Genomic DNA, 22,249 nt, shown 5'->3' with positions numbered 1-22,249 from the left:
GTGGACGTTTCAGCAGCCTGGCTGGAGATGTCTTGCATAGTTGAGGGAACTGTGGTGGTTGTCGACAGTGCCGTAGTTTCCTTTGGAGTGGAGGAGCTGGTAATTGTAGTGTCAGGAGCAGATGTTGCTTGGGTAGCGGTGGTGGTTGTTTGTATAGGTGTGGAGGAGACAGTAGCGCTGGTGAGGAGCGGTGAATTTGTAGTGAGTGTTGAAGTGGAGGTTGTTGTTAGGGCCGAGGATGGTGCAGTTTCACTCTCAGCAGGAGAAGTGTTCTGCTGAGCAGTGGTTAGAGTAGCTGGTGAGGTGTTTGTAGGAGATGGGCTTGTTCCAGGGGTAGAGGTGGACGTAAGTGGGGAGGTGTTTTGCGAGGATGTAGTCTCTTGAGGAGAGCTTGTAGGTGTTTGAGCCGAAGATGCAGCAGTTGGGCTTGATGTGAGTGCAGTGGTCGTTTCTTCTGCTTTGCTGGATGTTTCAGATGCTGAGGAGGGAAAGGTAGTTGTTTCAACAAGAGTAGGCACTGGAGAGGCCGAGCTTGCAGCTGTTGTTTGGGATGGTGATGTGGCGAGGGTAGCAGTGGGGGTTGTTTCTACAGGATTGGTTGAGAGGGCAGTGGTTGGGTTTTGGAGTGGAGTGCTTGTGAGTGTAGAGGTTGTTGCGGGTGTAGTGGTGGGTGTATTTGTAGATGCCGTCCCAGCTGGAGAAGTGGTCTCCTGAGCAGTGGTGGGTGCAGGAGGCGACGTGGTAGCACCTGGTGTGCTTGTCAGAGATGCAGAGGTGCTCGTATGTGAAGTGAAGATGGTGGTGGAAGTAGTGGGGCCTGCATTGGTGCTTGTGAGCAGAGCAGTGGTGACTGTGGTAGTTGTGCTGTTTGTTGCAGCGGTGGACGTCGTTTTTTCTGTTGTATTGCTTGATGCTGTTTTAAAAAAATGTGTTTGGGGAATTTATTTTAGAATCACCTTAAAGGTCATCTAGTTTAACCACAACCTTTCCGTACTACTGTAGATCTAACAACCCTATGCTGAATCATATCCCTGTTTTAATGTGTAATGTTATTTTAACGCATCTTAATTGTGTTCCTTCATCCCTTCAAGCTTTTTCTTTTGTTTTGTTGTATGCCATATGCATAAATGTGTATCTGAATATTTGTTTTCTTGCCTGCAGCTGTTGGTTCTGCTTTCATTTCCAGAGCATCAGAGGTTATCCTCCTACCTCGTCAATCATCTTGTTTGCAAGCCGGCTCCAACCTAGAGACTTTACGGTTACAGTAAGTTGCTGTTCTAAGCAATCTAATCATTGCTGCATTCAAGTGTAAGCACAAATCAAACCACCCCTCTTTCCTCCTTATGCAAAAATTATGCCTTGCCCTTTCTTAATTCCTTTGTCTTTGATGATATTTTTCTTACTTTGTAAATTCATTCAAGCTTGACTCTAGCATTTTTTATCATGAGAGGGCTCAAGAGCCTGTAGAATACTAAAAATTGTGATTATGGTTACAGTAAGGATTAAAATAAACAAGAAACTTGCATGTTCATGGAGGACTCAATGAAGCTGCATTCCTTTATTAGAAGGGTGTGGATTGTGTAAACATTAGGAACACTTTTGTTGCTAAGTTGCTTGATGCTGGGATATTTATTTATTTATTTATTTACTGAATCACAGAGTCACCAATGTTGGAAAAGACTTCCATGGTCATCTAGTCCACCCATCCATCATACAATTTGTTTGCTGCTGACTAAGCAGCTCCTTGCAGAAAGGTGCAATGTTTCAGTGAGGTGCACCAAACTAGTACACTAACCAGCAAATTGGAAGCACTGTATATTGATCTGAGAATAACTGGATGAGTTGCATACACTGAAATATTAAAATGGATTTGCACACTTATTGATCTGAGGACGTTACCTATCCTTCCACTGCAGCTCTACTCACAATTATTCACCAAAACATCCAAATCTCATCACACGAGTGCTGCAATACCTCATAGATTTTCTAGTCCCAGTCAGAAATGTGTAGAGCAGTGGAACACTAGTTTTTATGCATTAAATCAAAGCTGAGGCTTTATGCTATCCAATGGGAAAAGGAGAATATTTTCATCTCAACTGGCACAATGCTACCCCTTTAAATTCTGCCTTTGGGCTGAAATCCTTCTGCAGATTTTTATACATGAGCTAAGATGAAAATAACCAAAAGGTTACTGGGAAAAGTCAGAAGTAATGCAATTTTCATACATGTGGTTTCCTTGGAGCTTGCATCATTTAAAGTAGTGTGTAGTTCCCCTGTTTCCTCTCTGCTTCAGACTCAAAAGTCTTAATTCTCTTTATCATTAAACAAATAATAATTAGGACATTGGTTGGATAAGCAAAGGGATTTTATGTATTTTGTATATATATATATATACAAATTTGTCTGAAACTTAACCTCCATTCACTTCTGCTGAATATCTTTGCTTGGATGGCTCTGAAAGTCATCGGCACTTCAAGTCCTAAATGTCTTAGTTGTTTTAGAAAATAAGATTTATACTCATTTGAGAAGTCACTCAAGCCGCAGAGCTTCTTTTCTTTATAGAAATCAAATAGCCCAAACTGGAATTTAAAATAATAATAATAATAATAATTAAAAAATTGACTTTTTAATGGTTGAATGCCTTCAGAATTTTAAATTCATAGCTAATGACAATGACAAAGCTAATTCCCTTTTTATAGGAAATACTGTTTCAGTGACCTGGGAATTCCAGAACCTCAGACCTTACACAATTTTGTTGCCACTGAAAATTTCACTATTTATTTTCAGGTGCCCCTTTATCACCACTTTTATGGGGAAAAAAAAAAAAAAAGAATAATATCTGAAAACATAGCATTTTCAAATTATTTCTAACTTTGATTATTTTCCAGAAACATGCACTGGAATATTTTTCTCTCTGTCTATGAATTAAAAAGTGAGGATTGTACATAACAGTTCATCAAGGAATTATTAACATCTTACTCATTCTTTAATAATACGTAAGAAATTAACTCTGGTTTCATAGAATCATAGAATCATAGAATCACCAAGGTTGGAAAAGACCTAAAAGATCATCCAGTCCAACCGTTCACCTATTCCCAATAGCTCCCACAGTTTCCTTGGTTTCCTAGAACCAAGCATAATAATCTGTTCTGGAATTTGCTAAACAAAATTAGATCAGTACCTTTCCATTTATATTCTTCACCAATGGTGGATTATCATGTACTCCTATCCATTCTTTTCTACATCTGATTAAAAACTGCATGCTAAATGATGACAAGGCAGTGAGCTCAATAAGCATGCCACTTAGAAAATTGTATGGCAAAGGTATTTTCCCTAGATCTATATTTCTGAATAAACTGACAGTATTGCTTAAGCACACAGACACAAGTGCAGCATTTTATCCTTGGTTACAGTTTTTAGTGGTAGTAATTTCATTTTAAAGTATGTAGACCTCTACAGTAATCATTGAGAAAGTTTCTCAGCATATAACTAAACTTACCTGAAAAGCAGCAAAATGCAAGGATGAGGTATATAAACTTATAGCAAAATAAATTTGTTGTCCAATCCATCTTTTTTAGGCTGTGGTTTCACCAGATGAGTCCAATCCCTTCAGTATCTGCTCTGCTCTTAGTAAGGTAGAAATAGCTCTCGCAGGGAAGGGAAGAAGATGAGTCTGATGGTTCAGGGTGCAATGTTCTTAAACTTAAGCACCTTGCATAATGCCAGTGCTTTGTTGAGGGTTTGATGAGTGACACACCTGCTTGTACCTCACAGACCAAGGATTTTAAAATTAGAATGTGGTACTTTCCCTCTAGGTAAGGAAATAAGGAGTTCGCTGTTTGAAAAGGTCAGTGTGCATTAATCTGAGCATGAAATAATCAGGAATGGATACTCGTTTACACCCTTAAGAAGGCCACAATCACACATTCATCCCTTAGATATTTAAGTTGAGGGTGGATACGCAACAGAAAGGAAGACTTTCAGTCAGTTTTGCTGAGCTCTGTGTTGCAGTACTGCAACTTCTTGTGTGGATGAGAAAATATCTCTTGGTGGTGTTCTATGAAGAGCTGTGTACTAACCAGCTTGATTGCTAAGAAAAATCCCATCAGCCTCATCCTTCCTAGCTGAATTGTATGGATTCTGTTGGGCCATGATTATTTCTCACTGCTGTAACTGCAAGCAAACAACTCTACATAGCCTCAGTCATCCCCTGAAATAACTCCCCTTGCATCCAAATGAGAGAATAGACAAAAGGTCTCAGGAGAACACATGGAAGGGATGCATGACAGCAGACAGATGAATAAAGTGGCAAAATTCAGCAGATGTTATTGTTAGGTAACTGGACAGTTTCATTTAAGGAAGACAGACTGCCATGTGCCATGAATTGAGAAAATAATTTAAAAGCTTTTGACTATTTAGAACCATTGACAATATTGAATGAGTTTGACATAAGTGTTGTGCCTGATGATTTCTTGATCATGATTAATCTATGAAGGACATGAAAGTCTACAGGTGTAACTTATGCCACAGACTTTGTATGGCTTGGAGTTCCTTCATCCCTTAATTTCCATCCTCTTTCACTTTTTCTGTTTCCTTTTTCTCACCGTTCTTCCAGAACTGAAATTTCTTTTCCAAGATGGACACAGAAATAGCAGGTCATGGTCTGTATTTTCCATTAGATTCTAGTGAACAGTTCTCATTACACTGTGTTTTGACTAGAGAAAGGGCCAACAACCTTTTCATGCCTTCTTCCTGGTGGACAGGCTTTGTGATTAACTCAGTTTTAGGTGTAGAGGATCAATTTGTCATCAGCAGTGCAGATTGGGGGAGGAAATTTTCAACTAGCCATTCCTATAGAAAGGTGGATGTTTGTCTGGAAGGTCTCTAGCATGCAATTAGAGTTTAACACCTACTTTATAAGCATTAATAGTTTGTTTTATTAGATTTTAAAAATCATGTTAAATTTTCTCTGTTGTACAAATTGCCGGATACAATTCGGCCTTGAATATCTGTGTTTTTTTTGTAAATATTTGAGATAATTTACATTAAAAATGACCTTTTCTATGGATAAAGTAGTAATAAAAACTGGTTAATATGTTTATGACAAAACTAAAGTGAATTCAATTGTCCTACTTGAATAACTAAATAGTTATTGCTCACATAGATATTATACTTCTGTAAAATGCAGCTTCCATTTGTTTACGTGATTAAGTGACACTCTTCATTCCTTGGTGTGCACAGGTTGTATAACCTATAAAGGCCAGCAGTTCCTCCCAAAGTTTCTGAAATTACGGTAGCTACAACATCATGGTCCAAGGGACTGACGTGAGTGTTCTGCATTGTGCAAGCAGTTAGGTAAGCTGAACAGCTGTCCTTGACCTTTCCCTTAAGTGTTAGTAAGGGTGAAACGATGTGTGATTCACAACTCCCTTCTCCTTGATTGCTGTCTTTATTCAGTTTTCTTTTATCTGTATGCATAAAATCGTTCTAAAAAAATGGAAGAAAAGTGCTCCTTGTATTCTAGAGAGCTGGAGAGAAAGACAGAGGCAGTATGAAAGAGCATAGTGAAACATAAAATCGAGGCAAACCAGCTTTGCAATTCATTCTGAAAATATATGCAAAGGTGTGTAGATGTGTGTTTAGAGTCATGGTTAGTGGGCAGTATTGGTGGTAGGCAGATGGTTGTACTGAATGATATTACTGGTCTTTCCAACCTTAATGATTCTATGATTCTGTGTGGTATTTAGGGTCATGGTTAGTGGGCAATACTGGTGGCAAGTGGATAGTTGGACTGGATTATCTTAAAGATCTTTCCAACCTTTATGATTCTATATATAAGCCCTGCTTTCACTCTTAAGTATAAATACCCAGAGGAGTCTGCTTATTGTTTCAGTTTTCAGCATCAAAATCCTACATGGGAGAGCAATGGAGAGGCATAACAGGTGGACTTCATACTTGTACAAAATAAAGAACTTGCAATCAAAATTCACTCATGGAAACATATCCTATCAGAAACACCTCTGTGATTTAAAAGCAATATTTGCTACAAAGGATAACCTGAACTCCCCTTAAAAGAAAAAAAATAAATGAAAAAAATGAAAAAGGGAAGTTTCCATGAGGTTTCTGTAGTAGCACTCACCCAAGGCAGCATCTTTACTCATCCAATTGTTTGTACCTGCAGGGAGGGAGCACCTACCTGTGTACACCTCTTTTTGTGCATACGTAAATGAAAGCGAAGGTCTGACTAGCCTGGAAAGAATGAAGAACCTTCTGAAGGGCTCATGGTTGTTTGGTTTTGAAGCCTGATGTTTTGACTAGGGGTGAACTTCCTTATGAGAGCTTCAGTTCTCAAACAGAATTAATTCCTGCACTTCTGCTGAGGCGGCGAAGGAAAACCTTCATTGGGAAACATGAGTACTTCTCTAAATCACTTGGAAAACAATTGATAAGAAATGTCATTCTTTGACTGTCCTGTGTTAATGAGCACTCCATAAAGCACACTGCTTGATTTATCTGCTTTCAGCGGTCTGTTTGTAAACGACTACTTCCTTCTGCTGGCATTAACAAAGAATTGCACTTTCAACACACAGCGGGTAAGAGCTGTGGATGGAAGTGATTTCCTCTTGTTCCATACTATTTTTATTTCGGTTTGCTTCTGGATTAGGGCATCACTCAATGGCAGATCTCCTCCCAACAGCTCTGCGCGGAGAGAAGAACAGCTCTGGCTCAGGTGCTGCTTCAAAGCAGCACAAGGACGTGGTGGCCCAGATGGGCCCTCCAGACCACATGCTCCTCTTAGCCCTGCATAGCAGCTAAGAACCATTCCATAGCACAGAGAAATCTTCTAAGGCATAATCAAATAAGTCAAATACAATGGCAATTTGTGCGTTGTTTGGCTTAAAACGCCCGTTTAGTGGCAAATGGATGTGTACCAGTTTTAACCAGTGACCTTCTGGATTCCTGCAGCAATTACACAGGCACAATCTACAGCCCTGTGGGATGGATTTTGAAAGCCCTTTTTTTTTTTTTTTTTCTTCCCTAACCCCCCCCCCCCCACCTCAAAATCTCTGTTTTGCACTGTGAATCACAGAATCACAGAATTGTAGGGGTTGGAAGGGACCTCCAGAGATCATCGAGTCCAACCCCCTGCCAAAGCAGGTTCCCTACAGCAGGTCGCACAGGTTGGCATCCAGGCAGGTCTTGAACATCTCCAGAGAAGGAGACTCCACCACCTCCCTGCAGCCTGTTCCAGTGCTCCTCACCTCACTGCACAGCCGTTCCTTCGCACATTGGTGCAGAACTTCCTATGCTGCAGTTTCTGGCCGTTTCCCCTTGTCCTGTCTCCACTCACCACTGAAAAGAGTCTGGCCTCGCCATTCTGCCCCGCACACCTTAGATATTTATAGACTTGGATCAGGTCTATAAATAGGAATTAGAAAATTATTAGGAATAATTAGAATTAGATTTGGAAACAGAATAGAAAGAAAAACAGAATAGAAATAGATTTGGAAACAAAATAGAACAGGAATTAGATTTGTGTTCCCAGACCTGACTGGAAATGTACCTTCTGGTGTTTGCACTGTGCTGAACCAGACTGGGACTCTGCATGCAAAAATTGCAGAGATGTTTTCTCTCTCATGTGCTGAACTCAGATAGGAGGATGCCTGCACTCTGGAGGTAAAATCTCAGAGCATGATGGTAACAGCTTTTCTCTGTTTACTCAAATAGAGGAAGTTAGACATAAGCCCATCAAGTGGTCAAAAGTTTCTCACTGAATTATTACCAGAACTTGGATCTTTTTGCTACCCAAATTTAGACACTTGTTTCCTTTAGTAGCGAGAGAGAAAATAGACAGAACAACCTCAAAAAGCAGCAGTTGCAGCTTTGATCCATCTCTCTGACACCACCGTTATTGCCACCTCCCTATGGCTGACCAACCACCTGCAGGAGCCTCACATCTCAGCACAAGGCCACAGCCTGCTCAAGCTTTTTTGCCATAAATCATCCTGCCTTGACTTCATGCACTGTGCACGTGTATATGGACAGATATTCTGCAGAAAAACTTTCAATACAACCTGCTCCTGTTGGTTCTATCTTTGCATACAGTTAGACACAAGCATATGGAGTTGACATATAAATGCACATACACCATTTTCTTTTAAAAACCTTCCCCTTCCATTGTACAAAACTTACGGTTCCCCTGGAGCACTGCATGAAATAACACAGGGTGCATCCTACCTGTTGTGCACGTGTCGAGATAAAATGCCAAGACAATGAATGCAGCTTTTACAAAGCATTGCACTGAGCGTTGTTTCCAGTTCATTCTGTTGCCTTGAGACCTCTTGTCTGCATGAGAGTTTGCTTCAGGCTCCTCGCAATTCTGCTACCTCTGCAAGCAAATTGCAAATGTTATGGAAGTAACTCAGGTAATGCAAGCACGTTGCTCTGTTAGTTGAGCAGCTGACACACCTTAAAGTCCTGCTTGGTTTAAGAAGCCTGTTGTTATCTGGGCAAGAAGGCTGTGGACCCGAAGTGTTGATTTATGGTTACAAAAATGCAGTTATGTTTGTGAATCCATTTAAAGCTTTCACGAGGACCTGTACTGCCAGCGAAGTCTTTGTATGTGAAAATGGGCTGTGGGAAAAGCAATGTAAAAGCATTTGAATTTAAAAGAAGAAACGGGGGGGAAAAAAAAGAAAGAAAGAAAGTATGAAAGTAAAGTTTACGTATCAACCTGGGAACGGGGCAGGTCTGAAAATGCAAGCATTGCCATCACTGAATCAGAAAATGATGGGACACCCAACTGCCTAGACTTTGGAGCCAGAGTGGGGCTAGGACGGAGGCAGGCAGTCATACAAGGGCTCCACTGCCCCTCAGCTGTTTCATTTCATCCAGAAATGTGCTAGCCCTATGATCCCACAAAAGACAAGGCACACACTGCCTCTTCTGCTGCCCCCACACTGACAGTAGAGGGATGAATCGAGATTACTGCTGCACAGAAATGAGCCGCTTTACCTCTAATCCCAATGCTGCTGCAGGGAATGTAATGGTGACTCTCCCTCTGCCACAGCTTCAGGTAAGGACCAGGTACCCAAAGAGCTGAATGATCATCAGTGCCAGTCCAAGCAGTGGACTGGAGATGTTCAGAAGTGTCATATGGGAGCTGGAATGAGACTACTGAGCTCATTTCATACCAAAGCAATATTGCTCATCACTTCCCCTAACCCTGACCAAGACCCTCCTGTCTTACCTAGGCATAGGTTCTGCAGTGGCAGATTTCTTAAACAAAGACATGAGACAAAACTATAATCTAGAAAGTACTCTGTGTCTCCAGAAATGAAAAATCTGAAATCTTGTTATTATTACGTTTGTTGTTTGACATGGGGAAGGGGGTGTTCTGTGGAGATTGGTACCTATTCTGCCTGATGCCAGTTTATAGGGCACAGCCCACATTTGACTCTATGTCCCCGTTGTGTGTATGCTCTGCTCAGAGAAACAGGACGGGGTCCCTATTGTGACTTGTGAGAACCACTAGAGTGCATCCTATACCTCAGAAAGCAGCTTTGCAGGTACAAATGAAGAGCAACAGCGAGTATTCATAAAAGGCTGATGGAAAACTAGAGATTTTTAAAGCAATTTGTTTCTGGGGCGGTTGTTTGTTGCTCAAAACGTGAGGTTGGTGGATTTCCTCTGAAGCAGCTGCTACAGGTGGCACAAAGGGCTCTGCGCTGCACGAGGTCGCGTTTCCATTAGTGGTATCAGTCTGGTGGTCTTTTAGTTACAGCTGATATTGGTGTGGATTCATGGCGGAGTATTGGAACTCTTGTTGTTCAGCCAACCCGTTTTGTCTTTCTGTTTAACTTCGGATTAAATTCTGTATTGAATCTCTTCCTCCTCATTGGAAGCTGCCAATGGGTAAGGGCTGAGGTCAAGCAGCTCACGTTGGGGTGTGAAGGAGGCAAAGGCAAAGCTAATGCAGAGCAGTCCTTCCATGTCTTCCCTCCTAGCAACACACAACACACAAAAGCCTTTGTAGTAGGAGTGGAGGGAGAGGTCAGCCCTTGTCAGTGTGCAGCAATAAAACATGAGGCATTTGGGCTCTGATGGAGCAATACAGAGTGAGGGGGGCAAACAGTTACTGTAGGGCAAGAGCAACAAGTGAACTTGAGCTTAGTCTACCAAGCTGGGCTTCAGAGCAAGGTCATCATATGGCATTTTGCATCTAATTTTTACAAGCTTAACTAAAATTGCAAGGATCTTGCAAGCCCCACATTTCCCTTTGAAGGAGCAGAGCCTGTCTCCCGTTTTCTCCAGTGCACAGCTGGTGTATGGGCAGATGATGATGGTCAAGGGTGAGGCAGAGATGAAGCTCAGTGCTAAGCACATCCATGTTTTACTTCCACGAGGCTTCCATACCTGCCCAAATAAACATCTGAACATCTTGAGAGCGCTCCGCTAAAAGCATCCATTTTAAATTAAGACCTTCCTGGCGATTTTATAATTAATAAGTGAAAGTGAGAAGCTGAGATTTACAGAGAGGAGGTAATTCATAGGGCGGCGGGCTCCCCTAAGTGTATTTAACACTCCTTAGCTGAAGGCAAAACAGATCTGATAGAAAAATAAGCCCTCATTATAGAGAAGACACGAGTCCCGTAGTACGGTGGCGGTGGGACGAGTCGGAGCTTTAAATACCAACCTGTGCCTGAAGGCAGAGAGCCAAGGTACAACTTGTCGACATGCATGCTGCAGTTGAGCAGGCTGAATTTTCACACCACCCCCTGTAACGAGCTCCATGTTTGAAGTCTTTTTTAGAATTTGGGGTATAAATGTAGGTCTTGGTGGATTTTTCTTTTTGGAGAAAATAGAATGTGGGAGAGCAAAGGTTTGCTTGCTTGAAAAATCTCAGGGTAGGCTATAGCCTTACAATCACACAAGTGGGGGTGCTGGCATTTTCTAAGTGCCACCTTTTATTCTGAAATCTGTAATTCTTTTTGTTCATTCAGCATAATAATTTCTGTCATACAGAGTTTTTTTTGGTTTTTTTTTTTTTTCAGCTGGCACTTTTCTTCCTGATTGAATCATTAACCTTGACATCTTTTGTATAGATTTTTTTTTTTTTTCCATCATCTGTAATAATTAATCTAAGAACACTTTGTCTACTGGGTTATAGCAGCACGGTTCAAAATGCAGGCTGTCATTTGTGGCATCAACGTATACTTAGCAAACTGCATCCTTCCATTCCGTGACGATGAAATATAAAATACCAGGTTGTAAGAGCTGATGCAATGCCATCTCCAGGATTATTCTATCCCTGACAGGGACACAATGGAATATGCAGATTTGATCTGTGATATAGATTCAAGCAAAGGTTGGGATGTTCCACATTGGTAGGGGAATCTGCTTCATGCAGGAGTCCTGTCAGTAGGTGCAAACGTGGCCAATTCTCCTTGAAGTTATTAAGGAGATTTTGGAGGTGAGTTCTTCTACAGTCTCCTGTACACATAACTTCAGATGAAATTATTGATTTTCCATATACTTAATGTTATTTTTACAGCTTTTACGAAGGAAGTAATGCAAATTAGGGCTAAAAGGTAACAGCGTAACTTCTAAGTCATGCATAAGGAAGAGTACTGTTGGAAAAAGGGCTGCTTTGTGACTGCTATGGAGAGAATTACCTGCCTTAACTTCCTTATGTCTTGGTATTTAGCAGAATTGGATTAATAAACATCTTTTTCAGGACACCTGTCCAGCTTGTAAGGAAGATTTATTGCAACACCTATTTGTTTTCATCTCCTCCCATGAAAGTCCAGTTCTCACTGGGTAGTGAATAATAGCGGTGTTGTTTCCAGGGGCATCGGCCCTGCAGAGCTGCTTTCTCTCTCCAATAGAAGAGGAGCGCTCAGCACCACCCAGTTGTCTCACAGTGGTGGCAAAGGTTTTCTGCTGGGGTGTAAGCATCACGACTTTATAAACCCAAAGAACACCATTTCTTTGAGGAGCTTAAAACTGGCTTTATTTGAGATAACAGGTATTCTTTGCTTAACTTGCTGTGTGGAGTGAGGAACAGTTGAGTTATCAAGGCTGCCCTTGGTTGGTTCCAGGATTGGTGAACAGCAGCCAAGACTCATAAGGTGCACATAGACATGAACTCAGTGTATGGCAATGTCACAAAGGCATTTTGGGGGATTTGCATGAAATATCTTGGATAATGAAAGCAGCAAAATCCAGTAGCGTAGACCATCATGCAAGCCCATTTATTTTTACTCGTATCAGATTCCGAGATCTGTGTTGGATTTGTATTTTTGCTTTGTGTCCTTTTAAGACTTGCCTTGAACATATGCCATACATATGGCAAGTTTGAGAATAAATTAAACAAGAAAACAATGCATTCCCTAAGCGTAAGGGTTCTGCTCAAATAGAATTGAAGTTCTACTAGCTGCACTTCTGGGGGGTATCACAGAATTCCTCCAGGTTGGAAAAGACCTCTCAGATCCCCAACCCATCACAGCATGCCACTGACCACGTCCCTTGAACCCCTCCAGGGACGGTGACCCCACCATCCCCTGTGTCTGTACCAGTGCCTGACCAGCATCACTACAAGGACTTCTGGTTTTTTTCCTCCTGCTGTTCTTATAATACACATTAATTCAGCAGACAGAAGATTCAAAGTGTAAGGAAAATAACTTGTTGATACATCTGCTTTGTGTTGATTTTATCTCCTATTTTCAAGATTTGATTTTAAAGCTTTTTTTTGATTTTTACCTCGTGAAATCAAATATAAATACAGTTCCAAGAGCAAGAGTATCCCTAATTTTCAAATGATCAAAGAAACAAGCAGGAAATGCACTAAAGGTTTCTCTGCAGCCTCTTATCGTTATTTACTTAGGGGACAAAAGGAGAATCAGAGCATGTTTGATCCTCCATGGCTGAGCAGCAGTCTGGCTTGTGTCACATTGCTCTGCCCATAGAAACAGAAGTGAGTCCAAGTAAATCTCTGCCCGCAGAAGCACTGCCTACATTTCTTCCATTTCAATCCATTAGTTTGGAAAAAGGTTCAAGGTAAATAATTTGGGTTCTGTATTGCTTTTGGTTCTGGCTAGATGTGTGTATTTATTTTGAAAGTGGTTGTGCTGAGGCCAGAACACAATGCTAACAATAACAATAATACCAAAAAAACTGAATGGAAGACATTTCTCCTGTTAGATGTTCTGACTTAAATTCCCCTGCAATATCTGGAATTTCTCTGTGTGCTGCAACGAAAGCACAAGATTTATTTCTTAGAGGGCTGTGTGCATCTGTTGATTGCACGTTGACACAAATGCCATCCACAAACAATAGCTCAGCTGTGAAAACAAAACAAAACTGCTTTCTACAAGGAAAAGTTTTGTGTTCTGAAGGGGAATAAAGTAACTGTCACAAAACTGCAATGCCGTAAATTCCAATATTCATCCCCCATTAAGCTCCCATTGAATCATGCAGTTACATCGTTCTGGCTCAGACGTGGGATCACGAGGCCCCAGGAAAGAAGCTGCTCCTACAAATTTTAGAATAGATGAGGAACAGCCTGTCGTCTGCCCTGATGTTAACAAATTGTTGGAGACGTTTCCTCCCCTCACCAAGGGCCAGCTCAGCAGCAGCCTCTGCTGTGTTGTGCAATGCAGATGGAAGGCAAAGAGGTGCTCAGACCTCCCCAGCTGCTCGGTGCCTTTGAGGTCAGCAGGGAAAGGATCCAAAATTGCAATGAGTTTTGCTGGTGTCACCAGCTAAGCAATGCAGATAAATAATGACATTTTGCCAGAGAGTGTTTAGACCCAACGAGGGCCAATTTAGCCAGAGGCAAAGACTGTTCCTTGAACTCCTTTGGGCCATGTCTTTGCACACACAGATCTATTTCCTAGTGAGTGTGCTGCTGATTATACTAATTTCCCTTCCCTACTACATTTAGTGCTGTTATCTGCTTTGCAGTGGGAAGTATTTGAAAAACACTACTTTGTATGTCCTCATATAAGAATAGAACTATTGCAAATTGGGTTAACGTGAATGGTCATTATAGCAGCTGTGCAGATGCAAGTAATGTGTTGTATGCTCTTCTCTCCTGGGAGAGGATCTGAGTTCTCTTCTGAAGTTTAGGATGCTTGGGAAAGGAGTAAAACAGCTTTGAACCTTCTCAAACAAGTTGATGGACCCTCATCTCTTAGTTTTGGGGCAAGTGGTGGGAAGGGAAGGGAAGGGAAGGGAAGGGAAGGGAAGGGAAGGGAAGGGAAGGGAAGGGAAGGGAAGGGAAGGGAAGGGAAGGGAAGGGAAGGGAAGGGAAGGGAAGGGAAGGGAAGGGAAGGGAAGGGAAGGGAAGGGAAGGGAAGGGAAGGGAAGGTCAGTAACATGACAAACCCTGTCTTTGCCTTCATCAGATGTGGAGGGTTTGGTGCAGTCCCAAGTGCAGATTGTTTTCTCTTAATGCTTCAGTGCCCATCCTGAGGTCAGAGGAGTTATGTGACTAATTCACTGACCAATTACTAAGAGATTTTACAGCAAAGGGAACAATTGAAGGATTAGGAACCTTTTGTTATCTGGCTTCCTCATTCATCTCTGGTTCTTTGGCTGTTTCTGGGCTTAGGTGAGCTCATTTCAGGGTGGAACAAGGCCGGGAAAAGCAAGCTAGAGGTTAGTAGGCTTGTGCTATCTGGGAATTGTTTTTTCTCCTTTGTCAGAGCATGATTTCTTTAGCCTGGAGGGATGGGCTAAATTAAGAAAGAATTTGAGAATCCCTTTGGTTTCCTTTCTAACCTAGTATCTCCAAGTAGAGCATCACAGTTCCCCCAGCGTTAGACCTTTGGATAGAAACATCCCTAACTCCAATTTTTGGAGTCCCTTTGCTTTGTGTGTTGGCAGCACAACCTCATGAATCTATCAGGCTTGGTGTCTGGAAGATGCTCCTGTCAGCATCTGAGGAGTGAGGAAATATCAGAGGGACTTTCTTGGAGACTTGGCTGAATGCAGTGGACTTCCAAGGCTGCCTCAGTTCTTCTGCTTTAGGTTCTAGGGATGCCATCAAGGAGTCTGCAGCAGCATGGCACTGGGGGTCCCTTGGGACACACACCTGTGCTGTGTGCTGGGGGCTGCTGGAAAGTCCCTACACTGAAGAATCCCAAATAGCAAAGGCTGCTGTGAGACCTGAGGGCTGATTCAGGTTTCTGCGTGCTTCTCACTAGAAAGAAATGATCCTCAGAGGTGTTGGTTTGTTCATGGAAAGTCATTTAAACGCGAAGAGTAATGAAATAATTTCATTATTGAGATTCTCGTGCCTTCCAAACACCTTGGAACGTTACACTAAATCTTCCTAAGCATATATTACCACTTAAATTATTGGTGCACTGGTAGGGGTGAGCACTTAGCAAAAGAAGTTTGTTGGTTTTCTCTTTGAGAAACTTATTTTTACCAAAAAAAAGGAATGGTACAACAATAGTAAGACAGTGCTCTTATAGTAGGAAGACAGTTGTGTGATTTATTATGAGCTTCAATATGTGAAAGATATTCTCTTTAGGAGTCTATGTCTCCTTTATTTCAGGTTTAATTACATTACAGCAATAATGATTTCAGTAGTATAATGCTTTACAGGGAGCTAATGGCAAACCTTGACTTTTCCTTCAGCAACACCAGTTTCAAATAACTGTTTGAAAAATCTGCTTCTAGATATTTCCATGCAACTTTTTAACCAATTTGTCTGGTCAAATTTTAGATATTTATTTCATCCTCCCCCACAGTATCCAAGCCAGTACTGCATTAAAGCACCAAACTTTCAGAAGTCCATTACTCAGATCTTACAAGGAATTACAGAGGGAAACATTTTGCAGGCTTGAAAGGTTTTACAAACAAATTGTCCCCTGATTAAAATACTTTAATGTTCCTGATTTCTTTTTTTGGTAAACCATAAGCATTTGTTCACACAAAGAGCAGCCCATCATAAAACAATGACACCTTTTCCCATAGCGTTGCATGCAATACCATTATTTCCTGGCAGTTAAATCACTGATTGACAAAAAGTGGGATTTTGTGGATGCCTTTTTCTTACCTAATTTTGTCATTATCTGTCAGAAGCCATGGTGAAACTATATGCAGAGCTACATCAGCATTTTGAGGATTGCAGGCACAATGTGATAGTAAATGGCCAGAGTGAGTAAGAGGAAATTATCAAGAGAAATCCCGCTCTTACCTGCTCTTTGGAAGCCAGTCTGCGCTAGCAGCCATAGGCAGCTCCTGGGATCTTGTTTCCTCCCAGCCATCCACAGGACTGTAATTATATTGCTGCCAAACAGGGAAAATCACAAAATCTCTACAAGGCTTGGTTCAATGGGACCTACCCCCAAAACACAAATTTGCATTTGTAGGGGAAAGCTAATCTCACATAACTCATCCTACTGCAGCTTGTAAGGGCTGTGATGTCATCAGTCTAGAGGTTCTGCAAGGGACATTCAGTACGTTGGCAATGTGAGCATCCAGTGTGCAGAATGAATGATTTAGCAAAGTTAGGATATGGGTAAGAATTGTCTTTATTTCTCGTGGTGGCTGCAGTGGAGCAGGATCTGCTCTGAAGGTCCTTTGGAATGGTGTTTCCCCATGAGATCATAGAATCACAGAATGGTTGGGTTGGGTTGGAAGGGCCTTAAAGCCCTCCAGTTCCATCCCTTGCCATGGGCTTGTCGTCCCCCACCAGATCAGGTTGATGACAGCACACACCCAGCAGTACGGGAGGGAAATGTCTGGAGCTCTGGGGGACCTTACCAGGCAAAGTTCCTCCATATGCCTGGGCACCACTGGGGACATGAGGAACAGGACCGGGTCACCACAGTTGCTGCTCATTTGATTTTTTTGCTCCAGGGGAGGTTCACATTGGATATTAGGAAACATTTCTTCTCAGAAAGGGTGTTCAGGAGCTGGAATGGGCTGCCCAGGAAGGTGGTGGAGTCACTGTCTGTGGAGGTGTTCAAGAAACATTTAGATGTTGTACTGAGGGATGTGGTTTAGTGGGGAAATATTGGTCGTAGGTCAGTGGTTGGACTGGATGATCTTGGAGATCTTTTCCTACCGTGGTGATTTTATGTTTCTGTGATTGTGTGATTCCATCACTCATGCCCAGCTTCTTACAAGAAAAAACGTGTCAACTATGCAGAAATCCTGAAAGCCATCTCACAAAGGGCATTAATCTCCTCCATTCATTTCGAGTCGCCGGACATCACAGACTGCTATGCAGGTGACAAGGCTCTGCAAGAGGAGATTTCTGAAAGGTTAGTGCTGACGCAGTGCGGTCAGGGTGAGGAGGGGCCCAGCATTGTCCCCCAGGGGCTGTGGGGGGGTTCTCTTCCTCCTTTCAAGGTGTAAATAATGACACTAAATCCTGTAACTGATTAAGAGCCCAAAGGACTTTTCTGAAAGAAAATAGTGCGAATGCCTGGAATCCTGTCAAATTGCAGTCCCACGGAGGTTAACTCTTTTGCAGGTGCATTGCAAAATAGACTTTGTAGAGAAGGCAAAATGGCATGCTGAATTTGGGATTCAGAACCACTGCTGGGGCTCTTTGTTTTGCAATCATCCCATCTTTATCTGCTGGATCGCACTGAAACCCAGACTCTGAATTTTACAGATACTGAAGTCTGGATCTGATATATCAAGGTTTGGATTTGAAGATGGTGTTCTGTGCTCCTCAGCAATGACATGGTTAAGAAGGCAGTAATGAAGGGGGTGGTGGGAAGGCAAATGCCAATACAATGGATGAGGCATTCTGGCTCATTGCACAGAGGAAAGCTTAGCACCTGCGGCATGAAGTTCGACCAGATGCCCATCGATCTGGGTGTGGTGAAAAGCATGAATTTGAAGGTCAAGTGTTCAGAGACGTGTGTGGATCCTGTACACCTGCATTTCTAGCATTGCATTCTTCAGAAGGGCTTTTCCTTTCTGGTGGCAAACGTACCCTGACTGGGTTTTTCAGCAGCCAGGCAGCTGTGCTCTCTCCCCACGAAAGGAACCCAAGGGATTCCCTTGCCAGAATGGAGACCGAGCAGCACATCCCCAACCCACACAGAGATTTCATAGAATCATAGAATGCTTTGGGAGGGACCCTTAAAGGCCATCTGGTCCCACTCTGTGCTCTGGACAGGGACACTCATGGCTCCATCAGTGCTCAGAGCCCCATCCCCTGACCTTGGATGTCTGCAGGGATGAGGTACCCACTACCTCTCTGGGCAACCTGTGCCAGTTCTTCACTACTCTTATTCTAAAGAACTTTTTTTCTTATATCCAGTCTAAATTTCCTCACTCTTAGTGTGAAATCATTTCCCCCTGTCCTATCGCAACAAACTGAGCCCCAACACATCACTGAGCCCTCCACACCTACCGTGGAGCAGGAGATGGGGAGTGATGGGTAATGGTAAATACCATTGGAGAAGTACTCAAAACAGCATTCATCAGAGTGTGAGTCATGAGAAGGAGTATTTCCTTGTGAGCTTTTTGGGAGCCATATCATTATTAGTGACCCAAAGTCTCATTACATTCGTCCTTTCTAAACTCTTTTCCACCACCTTAAAGGAATCCATCACTACGAAGTGCCTGATCAGTGGGCATGGTGGGATGTCTTGGGGTTGGACCTGGGGATACGTGAGGTCTTTTCCAACCTTCATAACACTATAATCATGAATTGGTTGCCTTCCTATTCACCAGCACAGCCCATGCTGTGACTTTTTTCCCCTGCCAGGAGCTGTGGTGCTGGTCCTGCTGGTGCTGCTGGATGGGACCAAAGTAATGCACCCGGTGCTCAGCAGAGCAGGACATGTCCTCCGTGGGCTCACTGCAGGCAGGAGCTCATGGGAACAAAGGGTTTAGCAACTTTCTATCAGGTCTGAAGCCTGCAATATCGAGATATGTGGCTCATACTGGAGGGAGCTGTGTGGTTGATTTATCACCATAATGCAAACACGTGTAAGTCTCCAACAGCACGGTCCAGTGAAGCTGTAAAGCAGGAACACTGAGAGCCCCTTTGACTAAATAACATAAGATTAAAATGTCAGCAATTCTAAAGATGTTCTCAGTGTGCACGTCTATTTCCCACCTGTTTAATTAGGAGAGCATGGGTTGTTGCTCTTAAAAAGAAAGCCTGTAGTGCAGCGTGCTTGCAGGAAGAGATTTCTGTATTTCTGAGACGTCTGAATAAAACAGCAATAACTCACAGGGGAAATATGTAAGAGGGATCAGGTGGGACCAGACCAGGACCCACTGCTGTAGCTGGGCATCATTCCCATAGAGCATTTTCCTCTTAGATTTTACACCAACGTCGTCTTCTGAGCTTTCAGCAGCAATGTGTTGGGTTTTGCCCATTATATTCTGAATGCAAAGTCAAACATGCAAATCAGGCTGAAATGTTCCATTTGAAAATGACAAGAACTCAGCATTTCCATTTTTCCCTTTCAAAATAATTTTTTGCTATGAAAATTACCGCTTGATGCAATAAATTACAATGAAGATCAAAAAGCAGCCTGTCAAGATGACAACAGAGCATCTCGAGTAACTTTTAAAAACTTCTTAAGCGTTGCATTTTGTGCAGAATTTCTAAATATGTCATTTCACTCCGCATTGGTTTGAAACTGGAGTTTGAAATCAGCGCATTTCCAAGGAAACAGACATTTCAGTTCCCACGTAGGTGTAGCCTTAATGCTTCGAACCCCAAGCTTTGATTGGGTGGTGCCAGGCATCCAAAAACCATTTCTGAAATCTGCAATGCACGGAGCAGAAGATGGAGATGTTCTGTCAGTGTTGCTTTGATAACTCTGAAAACTTTCTGCGTGAAAATGCAGTTTGGAGGTAGAAGTGTTTCAGGTCCCCATCAGAAGCCCCTACAGGGCAGAGGTGTGTTGCTCTGTCCCAGGAAATGGTCTCCCAAAGGACTGAAAAATGAACAAGAGTTTTCCAATATCCAAATGTGAGGATTGGCATTCCCTGTCTGGAAGTGTCTATGGGAAAAGCAGTTGCCTCGTTTTTGAGTCTCGCTAAACTCTCAGGCACAGATTACTGTATGGAATTAATGAGTTTCCAGCTCAGAAGTGCTTCTGCTGAGTTTTAATGGTGGTTGACATAAAAGGGTGATTTGAATTTATACGAGTACCTCCCAGTTCTGTTAGCAGTACAACACTCTTGTTAGAAGATCACTTTTTTCTTTTCCAGTGTCATTCATTAGTGAATGAAATTTATTCTTTTTCCATTACTAATTTCTTATCTAAAGTTGGAATAGCCCGAGCAGTCTGTTCTAATATGGAAATCTTCCAACTCTCCAGCATTTCTTCTTGCACTCTTTGAACCTGATTAATGTCTTCCAAATGAGGGCAGCAGAACTGGAAGGAACACACTGCTGAAGATGAGGAGGTATCATCACTTGTGTAATATATGGTACCATAATATTTTCATCATCGCATAAAATGTATATTTAAATATCCTAATGTCATCCTGCTTTTCTGGCCAGAACACTTTGCTGAGCAGATGCTTCTTAATGAAATCTTTACAACGACACCTTGGCCTTTTAGTTGATTTACAATGCATGAAGACCAGGAATAGTTCCTCTTTCTTCTCCTGTCCATTGCACTGCATTGACTTTCAGCTGCCATTCAGTTGCCCAGCGGATCCTTTTTTCTGTCCCAAGTTCCTCCAAATCCTTTCATACCTCATCTGACTACAACTTCTCCCACCCTACATTATTTTCTGTTAAGCCATAATTTTCTGACATCCACTGTGCAATAAATCTATGCAGCAATCCCAGCTGCAACACATCCCAACAAATTGTTGATTTCCATGCTGAAAGTTTGCATCTGATGGTCACACTTTGCTTCTCATCTCTTTACAAAGCACTCATCCAAAGAGAGAACTTTTCACATTGGAGCTTTTTAGCTGCACCACTTGGATGGTGCTGCATCACCCTACTCTGATTGTGGTGGTCCCAGAATTAAATGGGTGTGCAGGAATGGCTTTGTGCAGACTGAGCCCGTTTGCATCTCCGTGTGAAGGACTCAGCTTGTTACTGCCATGCTGTTCTTCAGGGATCCTCCAGCAGCTTGCAGTTGGTTTTGCAGGAGTGGGACGCTTCTGGAAGCCTCCAAAAGCCATTGAGCAAATAGGTGCCATGCTGCAGCCAGCTGGCTCTAGGGCTGGGGTCTGGCCCTTGGTGCTTCCAGCTGGGATTTGCCCAAGGACAACAGCCAGGTAGCAACCAGGCGTCGTGCCACAGCTCTGTTTGATGAGGGCTGAGCTGTCTGTACCTTCAGGGTGAGGCTGGAGGCTGAGTGCCCTCTGTCCACTTGTTCCAAGGGCTTTGTTCTCAGGGTGCACGGCAGCTTCAGAAGGGCTCAGGTGACATAGCTCAGTGTGAGAGAGTTTTGTCTCTAGGAACCAAGAAACTGATAAGAGCTGGGTTGCTAGCACAGCACCTAACCGCAAAGTAACGGGCATTGACAGAGCATGTGGGTGTGGGCTGGGAGCAGGAATGAGAGCCAGCAGGGCTCGGGGTTTTGTTGTATGTCAGGTCCTGGGTCTTTGGGATGGGGCAGGAGGAGCAGCAGGGCGTGCATGGACAGCAGAGAGAAAAGTAGGAGCACAACCTGAGCAAATCCCATCCTTGGGTATAAGGATCGCTACCGGAGGGCTGAGCAGCAGACAGCTCCCACTGAGGTGGCAGGAGAGATGTCAGCTCGTCCGGCTGAGTAATTGAGCTGACGTGATTAGATCATCTCTTTGATGGCCTAATTGAATTATGAGCATTTCTAAAAGCTTTGCTCAGTGCTGCTGATGAATTTTAGCTTTGCACCGAGCCAAGCAGATGAGGATGCTGATACAGGCAGCATTGCACCCTTTCTCTGTGCTTTCTGCAATGCATCAAATCACAGCATCAGCTCAGCAAGGAGTTTTGACACTGGTTGGCACAGGTCTTTCTCCATTTCCCCTTCCTGGGAACTTGCTCAGCACCCCATCCTTGGGGGTTTCTGAGCAGTTGGTGGCTGGCACAGGTGCTATCCATCAGGTCATTTCCTGAGGAGTCTAGAAACTAGTGGGGAAGCTCCCTAGGCTTTCTGGACCTGGGTTATTTTCTGCCATAGAATCATAGAACTGTAGACTCACAGAATGGTTAGGTTGGAAGAAAACTCAAAGATCATCTACTTTCAACCCCTCTGCCACAGGCAAGGCTGCCAATCACTAAATCAGGCACTAGATCAGTTTG

This window comes from Lagopus muta, chromosome 26 (genome assembly GCF_023343835.1).
Source record: "Lagopus muta isolate bLagMut1 chromosome 26, bLagMut1 primary, whole genome shotgun sequence".
Classification (NCBI taxonomy): domain Eukaryota; kingdom Metazoa; phylum Chordata; class Aves; order Galliformes; family Phasianidae; genus Lagopus; species Lagopus muta.
This window is presented reverse-complemented; position numbering follows the sequence as displayed.